We start from the raw sequence: 12,933 nt of genomic DNA, 5'->3' as shown, positions 1-12,933 counted from the left end.
GGTCTTTAACTCTCAGCCTGCTCTGCCAAGGACAGCTAATGCTTAAGGCGAGAGTAAAGGAATTTGAAATTGACTTTGGCTCTAGAAATTCTGTTTAAGGGATGTCAGCAACTTATAAAATTTAGTCATTTTAAAATTAAGTTTATTCCTTTTGGGGGGTGCTAATCTATAATCTCCTTTAACAATATTTTCAGCCTATTTTGATAGCCCTGTTCAGACTCCATTAATCATACGATATTGATGACTTTCCTACTTTTCAATGTTGAAGATGTTTCAAGGAAAGTCTGTCTCCCCAAGCACTTTCCTGTTACATTGTAAGCTGCTTTTTACTATGAAGACGGCTGTCAGATAAAATATGGGCTTTACTGTCCTGGCAATGAACACAGATATGGGCCAGACTGGGCTCACCTCCTGCAATAAGAATGGTGAGCAAACAGTCTATGCAAAATGGACAAAAACTGGAGCAAAAAGAGGAAATAGGAAAGTGAGAGAAGAGAAGTGTGGGATGGAGAGCCAGACAGGCAATGCATGAGGTCATAGGAAAAGGGATGTGTTCAGTGAGCAAAGCAAGACCTTTAGAAGGGGCTCAGGTACACAGACAGACAACACACAGGACTGTTCTCTCCAGCAAGACAGAAAAACTTAACAAATTTCTGGACTAAGGTGGAGTCCAGGAAATTTGCTGAAGCTTGAACATCCATGGGATATTTCAACCTGGAACCAAGCAGTGGACCTAAGACTTCTACAAAATTTATGCTTCTTCCCTGAGAAGAATGAGTCATAATAGCTTAGAGTAGGTATAGGAATAGAAAGAAAGAGCAGTCTTGGAAGAGTTGGTTGGCCTATTAACTTGTGCTACCTAAAATAAATCATCTAAGATGCTGTCATTACACCCCTCAATGTAGAGTCTCTTGTGTGTATTCTCTGTCCCGCCATTGTTTTCACCCTCTAATAGGTTGACAACAGATGTGTCCTGCATCACACAGCACACTGGACAGCAGGGGATCTCTGAAACAAGTGACAGGAAGTCCTCCTGTCCACAGGATGGTGACAGCAACAATCTATGTAAATACCACTTGTCAACTGGCATCGCCCAGACTCTAATAGCTAGACAAGATTGATTCAATTCCCACTCCATTAATTGGGAATTTCCATAGCCTCTGTAACGTTTCTCAGTTCCTAGAGGGCCTGGGAGTTGAACCTCTCATAGTCACTTCCAGCTCTGAGTTGCCACTTATACTGAAAAAGTCATTTTAGGGATCAGCGTCTCATCATGGGAATACAAGACCACCTGATCTGCCTCTTGAGAAACCTGTATGCAGGTCAGGAAGCAACAGTTAGAACTGGACATGGAACAACAGACTGGTTCCAAATAGGAAAAGGAGTACGTCAAGGCTGTATATTGTCACCCTGCTTATTTAACTTATACGCAGAGTACCTCCTGAGAAACGCTGGCTGGAGGAAGCACAAGCTGGAATCAAGATTGCCGGGAGAAATATCAATAACGTCAGATATGCAGATGACACCACCCTTAGGGCAGAAAGTGAAGAAGAACTAAAGAGCCTCTTGATGAAAGTGAAAGAGGAGAGTGAAAAAGTTGGCTTAAAACTCAACATTCAGAAAACGAAGATCATGGCATCCAGTCCCATCACTTCATGGCAAATAGATGGGGAAACAGTGGAAACAGTTACTGACTTTATTTCTCTGGGGCTCCAAAATCACTGCAGATGGTGACTGCAGCCATGAAATTAAAAAGGTGCTTACTCCTTGGAAGGAAAGTTATGACCAACCTAGACAGCATATTAAAAAGCAGAGACATTACTTTGCCAACAAAGGTCTGTCTAGTCAAGGCTATGGTTTTTCCAGTGGTCATATATGGATGTGAGAGTTGGACTTTAAAGAAAGCTGAGCACAGAAGAATTGATGCTTTTGAACTGTGGTGTTGGAGAAGACTCTTGAGAGTCCCTTGGACTGAAAGGAGATCCAATCAGTCCATCCTAAATGAGATCAGTCCTGGGTGTTCATTGGAAGGATGGATGTTGAAGCTGAAACTCCAATACTTTGGCCACCTGATGCAAAGAGCTGACTCATTGGAAAAGACCCTGACACTGGGAAAGATTGAGGGCAGGAGGAGAAGGGGACAACAGAGGATGAGATGGTTGGATGGCATCACTGACTCAATGGGTGTGTTTGGGTAGACTCCGGGAGTTGGTGATGGACAGGGAGGCCTGGTGTGCTATGGTTCATGGGGTCGCAAAGAGTCAGACACCACTGAGCAACTGAACTAAACTGAACTGAACATCATGTCAATTATGTGGTCCTAATTCCTAATCATATTGACCCAGATATTGAATTCAACCATTTCCGTTAACTTTCATCACCCCTCAATCAAGAAGCCAACAAAATGAATGAAACCATCACAGAGGTATTTGTGAGAATGGAAGCCTTTGTCAAAGTTTAGGCAATGGCAGGTTGTACACAACAGATATGCAACTTAGAAGAATATATAAATGTAGAACTGAATCACTTTGCTGCATATTTGAAACTAACACAACATTGTAAATCAACTATATTTCAATTTAAAAATTCTTTGATTGATATTTCTATTCCTAGAAGTCTCTCAGCCACTTCTCAGACTTGGCCTCCAATCTTCCACCATATTGTGTTCCCCTTTTCTCTCTCAATCCCACATTCAAAATATTCTGTTCATTTCTAATGCAGAGAAGGTCAATTGTCTATTTTGTTGTCTGGCTCTTACTAATCCATCTTATTAGGGGCTCAACTTCTAAGAAGCAAGCTTAGATCACATATATAAGCTATTCTACATTCCTGGTCAAAATGTCACTTCAAAATTTATTAAGGAATTATATATTTAGTGTCTCCTGTTTGCCACAAGTTCAAATGCACAAAGATGTTCATATAACCTCTCTAATAATGCAGAACTAGAAAAACTTAAATTCCAACCAGAAGGGAACAGGCAAATTCATTATGATTTTTGTCACTCAAAAAAGTAGTGTGTTCAGCAAGGATCACAAAATTTAACTCACAGGTATGACTCTTATGTACCCAAAACTCTGATTACTTAACCTCTAATTCCTCTGGTTTTGCTCCACTGTTTGGGGAGTGGGGTACGCAGAGAGGGGGAAGATAACACATTTTCCATCTGCCTTAACATTTAATCTGCACTGATAATTTAGGTGGTTCTTGGTCTCCTTGAAGACAAGGGTTAAATCTCTCACATGGTTTCACTTCCCTGACTTCTCTCATTACGGAGGCATCTGGGGAAAGTGGGGTGCTGACATGTCCTTTTGGCAGTGAAACTGAGGTGCCCTGGAGCAGTGTTGGCTCCCTCCTCTGGTATCTGGAAGAGACCCAAGGCGGCTCTGCGTCCTGCTGCCATTCCCAGGTGCAGACGGCTGCTCTGCTACTTTAGCTCAATCTCAACTCTGGGCTTAGCCAAGCCCCCATGCTCTCCTTGGCTGACTAGAGCCTGCCTCAGCTTCCTGATGGCTGAACATGGCTAAGTGGTTGTCTTAGGCCCCATCCAGCCCCTGGCCTGCATTCCACCCCCAGGCTTTGCTGCTGGCTTCCCTTGTTCAACCAGAACAAACCATTACAAGCTCATTGCTTCCAACATTACAGGCTCACTGGAAATAGAGGGGTTTCCAAAAAGTGCCAACCAGACTCTTCTCTGCTTCAGTCTGACCACACAGTTCTTTGTAATCAGCCAGAACCACTCTGCTATGCACAGAAGTCTTCTCCCCAAATTCTAAACATATGGGGGAGCGGTGGGGAATGGGGGAGCTTCCTGGAGCTGCTTTGCTCCCTCCAGTCATAAAATGCATAGTAAATTAGACACACATTTAATTCTTTCACTTTCTTCTCTTCCTTCTCTCCTCTCTGCTTCACCTCCCTCTGGAACAAAAAGAAAGCAACTTTTATTGAATTTGGATTTTTTTGTACCGTCTTATGGAAAAACCTAAACAAACTTTTTGGCCAACCCAATATTTTGCTTCCTTTTGTCTTAAACACAGCCCTGCATCAGTAGAGCAGAGAGCTTTGTGCTCTGCTATTGAGGACAGAAGAAGTGTCTCCATCTCCCAGGAGGATTCTACAGCCCAGGTCATCCACATTTAGTTGTAATGTGCAAGAAAGGGCATCAGCCAAAGGAATAGCAAATTATTTCTCCTGCAACACAATCCTATTTGAATGTGAGAAACTAAATGTGACCTCAGTGTTCCTCCTTACACAACTCCCATGCCAAGGAGGAAGATATCTTGGCCAAAGTGAAAAAGGTGAAGGCCAAGTACTCAGGAAGACAAAGGAGAAAAGTATGTCAATAATTTAAAACATGTCTCTGTTATAGAGCCACCACTTAAAAATATGCTTATGAAGGTTTAATAACACAGAAAAATTCTTATGTTATAATATTATTAGAAAGAAAGCAGGATACAAAATTATGAGAGAAGTTAAATCACAACTGCATTGAAATGTATCTAAAAGAAAGTTTGAAAGAAACATAGCAAAGTGTTAACAATAGTGATCTCTGAGTAACCAAACTATCATCCCTAACTTCTCTATTTTCCTGATTTTTCAAATTTTCATAATGAATAAATCTGGTTATAAATTTAAAAAATTTTAATTTAAATATTCCTCTGCAATTTATTCAATATTCAATCATATTTACTGAACATCTGCCACATTCCAGCTTAAAAATAAAAAAATTTTAAGTAAATTTAAATATTTCTCTGCAATTTATTCATTATTCAACCAATACTTACTGAACACCTGTCACATTCCAGCTACTGCTCTAAATGCTGTGGGGAGAATCCTAGGGATGGGGGAGCCTGGTGGGCTGCCATCTATGGGGTCGCAGAGTCGGACATGACTGAAGCGACTTAGCAGCATGGATACTAACATGACCAAACCCCTCCTGGAGATGATCATGCTAAGTGAAGTAAGTCAGGCACAGACAAATATCATATAATATCACTTATATGTGAAATCTAAAAAAAAAAAAAAATGATCTGAATGAAATTATTTACAAAACAGAAGCAGACAGGCTTAGAAAACAAAATAAACCCATGGCTCAAGGGTACCAAAGGGAAAAGATGCCATGGAGGGATAAATTGGGTTTGGGATCAATATGTACACACTACTATATTTAAATAGATTATCAACAAGGGCCTACTGTATAGCACAGGGAATTCTAATCAATATTCTATAATAACCTAAATGAGAAAAGAATTTGAAAAAGAATTGATACATGTATACATATAACTGAATCACTTCAGTGTATACCTGAAACTAACCCAAGATTAGTAATCAATTATACTCCAATATAAAAAAAAAATTTTTTTTAAGTCCCTGCTCTTGTGGAGTTTTACAGTCTAATATGAAAGAGAGGAGATGATGGTAGCACCAAAGCAGACCCGTCAGGGATAAATGAATTACAGAACATCAGTACAAGAGACTACTACCATCAATGGAACAAAATAGAAAAGCAATGGAACAAATAGAAAGCCCGAGATAAATCCACACACCTATGGACACCTTATCTTTGACAAAGGAGGCAAGAATATACAATGGAGAAAAGACAATCTCTTTAACAAGTGGTGCTTGGAAAATTGGCCAACCACTGGTAAAAGAATGAAACTAGAACACTTTCTAACCCCATACACAAAAATAAACTCAAAATGGATTAAAGATCTAAACGTAAGACCAGAAACTATAAAACTCCTAGAGGAAAACATAGGCAAAACACTCTCTGACATAAATCACAGCAGGATTCTCTGTGACCCACCTCCTACAGTAATGGAAATAAAAGCAAAAATAAACAAATGGGACCTAATTAAACTTAAAAGTTTTTGCACAACAAAGGAAACTATAAGCAAGGTGAAAAGACAGCCTTCAAAATGGGAGAAAATAATAGCAAATGAAGCAACTGACAAAGAATTAATCTCAAAAATATACAAGCAGCTCCTGCAGCTCAATTCCCTAAAAATAAAGGACACAATCAAAATATGGGCCAAAGAACTAAACAGACATTTCTCCGAAGGCATACAGATGGCTAAAAAACACATGAAAAGATGCTCAACATCACTCATTATCAAAGAAATGCAAATCAAAACCACAATAAGGTACAGACTCACACTGGTTAGAATGGCTGCTATCAAAAAGCCTACAAACAATAAATGCTGGAGAGGGTGTGGAGAAAAGGGAACCCTCTTACACTGCTGGTGGGAATGCAAACTAGTACAACCACTATAGAGAACAGTGTGGAGATTCCTTAAAAAACTGGAAATAGAACTGCCTTATGACCCAGCAATTCCACTGCTGGGCATACACACAGAGGAAACCAGAATTGAAAGAGACACGTGTACCCCAATGTTCATCACAGCACTGTTGACAAAAGCCAGGACATGGAAGTAACCTAGATGTCCATCAGCAGATGAATGGATAAGAAAGCTGTGGTACATATACACAATGGAGTATTACTCAGCCATTGAAAAGAATGCATTTGAATCAGTTCTGATGAGGTGGATGAAACTGGAGCCTATTATACAGAGTGAAGTAAGCCAGAAAGAAAAACACCAATACAGTATACTAATGCATATATATGGAATTTAGAAAGATGGTAACAATGACCCTATATACGAGACAGCAAAAGAGACACAGATGTATAGAACAGTCTTTTGGACTTTGTGGGAGAAGGCGAGGGTGGGATGATTTGAGAGAATAGCATTAAAACATGTATATTATCATATGTGAAACAGATCGCCAGTCCAGGTTCGACGCATGAGACAGGGTGCTCAGGCCTGGTGCACTGGGATGACCTAGAGGGATGGGATGGGGAGGTGGGTGGGAGGGGAGTTCAGGATGGGGAACACATGTACACCCACGGCTGATTCATGTCAATGTATGGCACAAACCACTACAATATTGTAAAGTAATTAGCCTCCAATTAAAATAAATATTTTTTTAAAAAATAGACTAACACAGAGTATAGAATATACCATAGGATACTACACTATGTTCTATAATACACTATATTGTAATATACTCTAGTATTATGCTATATCATGTAACATACACTAGTATTATGCTATATAATATATAGAACATACTGATCTCATAGTATAGCTCTAAATTTCTATAGTTGTTTTTAGTCACTGTCAAGTCTGACTCTTTGTGACTCCATGGACTGTAGCCAGCCAGGCTCCTCTGCCCATGGAATTTCCCATGCAAGAACACTAGAGTATGTTGCCATTTCCTTTCCTAGGGAATCTTCCCAACCCAGGGATCGAAACTGGGTCTCCTGTATTGGCAGGCAGATTCTTTACCACTGAGTCACTAGGGAAGACCTATATCTCTAAATACAGTTATATAAAATATATAGATAACATAGTAGTAAACTAGAGCCAGACATCCTGGAATGTGAAGTCAAGTGGGCCTTAGAAAGCATCAGTACAAACAAAGCTAGTGGAGGTGACGGAATTCCAGTTGAGCTATTCCAAATCCTGAAAGATGATGCTGTGAAAGTGCTGCACTCAATATGCCAGCAAATTTGGAAAACTCAGCAGTGGCCATAGGACTGGAAAAGGTCAGTTTCATTCCAATTCCAAAGAAAGGTAATGCCAAAGAATGCTCAAACTACCACACAATTGCACTCATCTCACACACTAGTAAAGTAATACTCAAAATTCTCCAAGCCAGGCTTCAGCAATATGTGAACCGTGAACTTCCTGATGTTCAAGCTGGTTTTAGAAAAGGCAGAGGAACCAGAGATCAAATTGCCAACATCCGCTGGATCATGGAAAAAGCAAGAGAGTTCCAGGAAAGCATCTATTTCTGCTTTATTGACTATGCCAAAGCCTTTGACTGTGTGGATCACAATAAACTGTGGAAAATTCTTCAAGAGATGGGAATACCAGACCACCTGATCTGCCTCTTGAGAAATTTGTATGCAGGTCAGGAAGCAACTGTTAGAACTGGACCTGGAACAACAGACTGGTTCCAAATAGGAAAAGGAGTTCGTCAAGGCTGTATATTGTCACCCTCTTTATTTAACTTATATGCAGAGTACATCATGAGAAATGCTGGACTGGAAGAAGCACAAGCTGGAATCAAGATTGCCAGGAGAAATATCAATAACCTCAGATATGCAGATGACACCACCCTTATGGCAGAAAGTGAAGAGGAACTAAAAAGCCTCTTGATGAAAGTGAGAGAGGAGAGTGAAAAAGTTGGCTTAAAGCTCAACATTCAGAAAACGAAGATCATGGCATCCGGTCCCATCACTTCATGGGAAATAGATGGGGAAACACTGGAAACAGTGTCAGACTTTATTTTTCTGGGCTCCAAAAATCACTGCAGATGGTGACTTCAGCCATGAAATTAGAAGACGCTTACTCCTTGGAAGGAAAGTTATGACCAACCTAGATAGCATATCTCTCCCCAAGGGAACCAGTACTCTGTTAGTGGAGCTTGTGGCTCTGACCTGAGCTCTAGAGTTAAGCAAAGGGCAGTGGATAGGCCTGATAATCTATGTGAGTCTACTTCTGCTGACTCCAAATATCCTGAGTCTGCCGTTGGATCCTTAAAACAGTGTCTTCCTGTCCTGGGCTCACTCCTATGCTGCATTCCACAATTGGTCTAACTGCTGGGTCTGCAGAGCGCTCCCCTCTTCATCAGTGGAAGGCTTCCCGTGGTGGACATCCCCACTTCAAGGAAACGACTTTCTCCAAGTCTGTGAATACCTTCGACAACAATCACATGCGATGCCTCTTCTTCATCTGATGACATCTACCAACCCTAAAATGGACTGGTGCAACACGTTGCACTTTAACTATGGACATGATGTGACTTTTAATTTTGATTCTGAATGTTGTGTTTTTGCTGTTTGCTCCCTGCATCTGTAATTGTATAACTGGATTTGTTTCTAGCCGCATGAAAGCTTTTAAGTTACAAATGGTTGCTCAAACTCCTGCTACTGCTGTAGCTTCCTCCAGCTACTATGTGGGGACCCTGGATCAGATATCCTCAATATGAGGATTAGGAGAATATGTTGCCTCACCAATTTAGGGACAATGCCCCTTGTCAGCTCGGAAGCAATTATGGAAGGAGAAAGATGCCCCCTTTCCCTAGGCACCATAATTCTCCTAAAAGAAAATCGGGGAATGAGAGAGTCATTTCCTAGGCAGGTTGATAGGGAGTCTAGGGGTCCCCAAGGAGAGAGGGGTCTGGAATTCTCAAGGAGGAAGAAAGGACAAACTTTTTTTCTTTCTCCACATTCCTTAGGATTATATAACAATAATGTATCCTGCCTAAGGACAGTCTTTGGATTCAACCTTCTGTTATCTTAAAATGTTAATTATGGGAGTAGACCTGGTCTTTACAAGGATGTATCTTGCCTGAGGACAGCGTTATCTTAAAATGTAAATTATGGGAGTAGGTCTGATAAGGTCTTTACAACCTCCAGACATTCTTTGGATTATATAACCTCATTGTTAACACTAGCAAGTGGGTACTCGCACTGTCCCCTTCTGATGCCTATGTCAGAAGCTTTCTCTATCTCCTTTATACTTTAATAAAACTTTATTACACACATACACACACAAAAAAGCAGAGACATTACTTTGCCAACAAAGGTCTGTCTAGTCAAGGCTATGGTTTTTCCTGTGGTCATGTATGGATGTGAGAGTTGGACTGTGAAGAAGGCTGAGCATCAAAGAATTGATGCTTTTGAACTGTGGTGTTGGAGGAGACTCTTGAGAGTCCCTTGGACTGCAAGGAGATCCAACCAGTCCATTCTGAAGGAGATCAGCCCTGGGATTTCTTTGGAAGGAATGATGCTAAAGCTGAAACTCCAGTACTTTGGCCACCTCATGTGAAGAGTTGACTCATTGGAAAGGACTCTGATGATGGGAGGGATTGGGGGCAAGAGGAGAAGGGGACGACAGAGGATGAGATGGCTGGATGGCATCACTGACTCGATGGATGTGAGTTTGAGTGAACTCCGGGAGTTGGTGATGGACAGGGAGGCCTGGCGTGCTGCGATTCATGGGGTTGCAAAGAGTCGGACACGACTGAGCGACTGATCTGATCTGATAGGTATATAATATACAAACAATACTATGCAGCTCCTAACTATAATTAAGCAATAATCCAGAGAAATTAGAACAGTGTACAGAGCATGCTGCACAAACATGTCCTTGTTTGGGTGTGTCTCTTTCTGGAGGAATACTTCAGAAGCCAATTGTAGTGCTTGCTTGGGGGAGGAGTCACAGAGAACTAGAGGATGACCTAGAAGGCAGACATGCTTGGTGTATTTGGATTATTTAAGATGTGCTTACAATGCTTATTTTCAAAAAAGAATAATTAAACATATTTTTAAAAAAATATGTCCATAGGAACCAGGAAGTTTGTTCATCTCTTTGGAACAAATACTTAAAGATAATTTTAACAAATAAATTTCACTCTGTGAAAAGAGTGCCAATGTTCAGAGAAAGCTATATTTAGATAATGCTAAATATCCATTTAGTCTCTCAAATACAGAAAACTTTTGGACTCTTAAAATTATCTTTGTGGAATATTTTTAGTCACGTCTGCCTACTACACTAAAAAGTTCTTGGGCAGGGAGGCAGGGATTCATTTTGGGGGGCTTGAAAAATAGGAACATGGAGTTGGAGGGGACTCTGTGGGGCATGAAATGCAAACCCCAAAGCAAGACTCCTGTAACATGCAGTCCTCTATTCTTCAGATGAGGCAACCCAGCCTGTCTGTGGGTAGCTCAAGTTACCACAAAAGCCCTTCAGACATTAGGTAGAAACCTGCTGTCACCAACTGAGTTATAACTGGCCTGTCCACCCTCTCTGGCGCCACGTCTCAGAAATTTGCCAGTTTTTCTAGATGCAAGCCCAATGTCACAGTCTGCCTTAGGCTTACATTACATGCTTAGCACATGAGAGCTCAGTTGTTCGGTCAGTACTCTTTGTGACCCCATGAACTGTAGCCCGCCAGGCTCCTCTGTCCAGGGAATTTTCCAGAAAAGAATACTGGAATGGGTTGCCATTTCCTCCTCCAGGGGATCTTCCTGACCCAGTAACGGAACCTGCATCTTCTGTGGTTCCTGCATTAGCAGGCAGATTCTTTATCAACTGTGCCACCAAGGAATCCCACACACCTTAGGCTTATCACTGACAACCATGCAGGCCAGATCCCAGGTCCCTGGGGGTAGATATGCACTTTCTCCTTTGAAGTGCCTTATGCTAGGAGCACACAGTAGGTGCCCAAGTTATGTTGCACTGAATCAAGAGCTCTCTATGTCCCATTTGCCCTCTGGACTTTTAAGCAATTAGCTCAGCAGTGCAGAAAAAGGACACCCTGAGGCAGTGGGACCATCCCAACTACAAGGATGAAGAGGGTGTAACAGACAAGAAAACAGATACTTTTCACTCTCCTTGTGTAGCAGGGCCACTCACAGGGCATCCTCAGCAGGCCTGGCAAATGGAAGACTTTCCTGCAGCGTCCACACCAGGTGTCGTAGTTAATGCTCCTCAGCTGTGCGACAGAACCCACAAGTATGATCTGCCTTCATCCTTATCTAATCACTTTATGGGGCATTAAGCTGCCTTTGGCTGAACCGGTTGCCAGCTGCAACAACACTCCAGGAAAGGACACCGTCCCCTCTCATGATAAAGCGCATCACACTAATAGAACCCATCTATATGTAGCTCTGCTCAAGAGCTTATATAATTTATCTTAGGCTCATCCTCCCTCTCCTCTCTGGGGCGTGGAATTACACCCACTCAGCTGGAGGCAATTGCTTTTTGATAGTGCCTGTGCTAAAGCATTTTTAGGATAAAGTTAGTGAATCTTTTCCCCGTGGCAATGTAGCTCTCTCAAGGTGAAATACAGACAGCGGGTTATAGATAGAACTTTAAGGCAACAGTTTCCCAGTTTGTAAAAGTTAATAAGCCCAGTTTACATACAAACAGTGGTTACCTTGTTGGCGGGATCAACCTCCATCCGTGGAAAGACGCAGAGCCTTCTGGTAACCAAAGGCATCTCAGACGCGTTTTTGCTTGAAGCGGTAATTGCGGTGTGCCTCTCCTCATCCTCACCCTCTTATCCACTTGCTCGGCTTTGCTGCCGGTACATGTTCATTCTGCAACTCCTGGCAGCTGCTCCTTACCGCAGTAGGATTCCAGCAGGTGAGGAATGTATATTATGTAAACTGTGGCAATGAGAAACACCAACATCTCCTCTACTCTGAAAACGAGTGAGCACAGTCTTTGCAACAAGTCCCTGCGTAAGAACACTCGGAGTCCTCGGAATTTCGAGGCATGAGCCTTGACAGCGAGGGGCAGTGTGGCAAAGTGCCTAATCACACTAGTATGGGAGCCAGCTTGATTCAGATCCTGGTTCCAAGTCTTATTAATTGTTTTAACCTGAGCAAATCATGGAAGCCCTCTGTTACCTCAGTTTCCCCATCTGTAAAATGGAAATATCTCAAAAAGCAGTTATGAAAGTTAAATGAGTTAATACAAGTAAGGTGCTTAGAATTGTGCCTGGCACAGAATAAACCCTAAATACACATTAGCTTCTCAGGAAGACAATTTCGTCTAAGCCCAAGTGGTTATCACTTACAAGCCCATGATACCCAAAGTTCTAAATCCGGGCAGACCTCTCCTGAGTGGCTAATGGAACGTCTCCTACGGACTTCTCTGCGGCTCCTCAAACTCAGCATATCCGACGCCACTCTCAGGATCATTCCCCATCCCATGTGCATTCTCTCCAGCGCTCTCTGCCTCTAGTTCAGCACCACCATCCATCCTGCAGTGCAAGCTGAGATCCCTGCCTCTCCCTCAGTCTCCACACCCCCAAATCCAAGCTTTCTTCCAGACTCTCACGGAGACCACACCAGCCCCT

The 12,933-nt window shown here is 41.9% G+C and overlaps 1 protein-coding gene across 5 annotated transcripts in view; it reads right to left on the bottom strand.

Moving 5' to 3' along the window:
• Positions 1-12,933, bottom strand: part of VAV3 (vav guanine nucleotide exchange factor 3) — a 643,747-nt gene that overhangs the window by 531,323 nt on the left and 99,491 nt on the right. For all 5 annotated transcript variants that reach the window (XM_044944623.2, XM_044944624.2, XM_044944626.2 and 2 more), the window contains one exon: positions 12,007-12,238. The gene's annotated coding sequence lies outside the window, so the exon portion shown is untranslated. The remainder of the gene's footprint in view (positions 1-12,006; positions 12,239-12,933) is intronic.

Source organism: Bubalus bubalis, chromosome 6, assembly GCF_019923935.1.
Source record: "Bubalus bubalis isolate 160015118507 breed Murrah chromosome 6, NDDB_SH_1, whole genome shotgun sequence".
In the NCBI taxonomy this organism is placed as follows: Eukaryota; Metazoa; Chordata; class Mammalia; order Artiodactyla; family Bovidae; genus Bubalus; species Bubalus bubalis.
Note: the sequence above shows the minus strand (reverse complement) of the source record. Positions and strands in the feature narration are given on the sequence as shown.